The sequence below is a fragment of the Etheostoma spectabile genome, chromosome 16 (genome assembly GCF_008692095.1).
Source record: "Etheostoma spectabile isolate EspeVRDwgs_2016 chromosome 16, UIUC_Espe_1.0, whole genome shotgun sequence".
Lineage (NCBI taxonomy): Eukaryota > Metazoa > Chordata > Actinopteri > Perciformes > Percidae > Etheostoma > Etheostoma spectabile.
Window position 1 is genome coordinate 1,709,925 of NC_045748.1, and position 414 is coordinate 1,710,338.

Here is a 414-nt window from a genome sequence, read left to right on the forward strand (position 1 = left end):
CTGGCTCCTCCGCTGGCGTGCACTGACTCCAACGATACCACGTTTCCCCCTTTCCGCATAGTCTCACTGCATGGCTGGTGCGTTCAGTCACCTCGAATGGACCGGTCCACCTCTCTAGCTCCTCTGTTTTTCCACAATGTTTTCTCTTCTGGGGTAGCTTTCAAATGTAGTTCTTTTAGGGTGTCTGGTGTGTGTTGTGTTTCATTCTCTGGTCTGCACACTAGTTGTCTGCATAAACGGTTATCATATCCTGCACTCCTTTTAGCTGCTTCATCAGCCATTCTATTTCCTTCTGCCTCTTCTGACTTCCCACTGTCATGCCCCCTACATTCAATCACTGCCACCCCTGCAGGTTCTTGTAAGCGATGCAATAACAGTTTAATTTCCTGTTCATGTCTAATTGTTTCTCCTGAT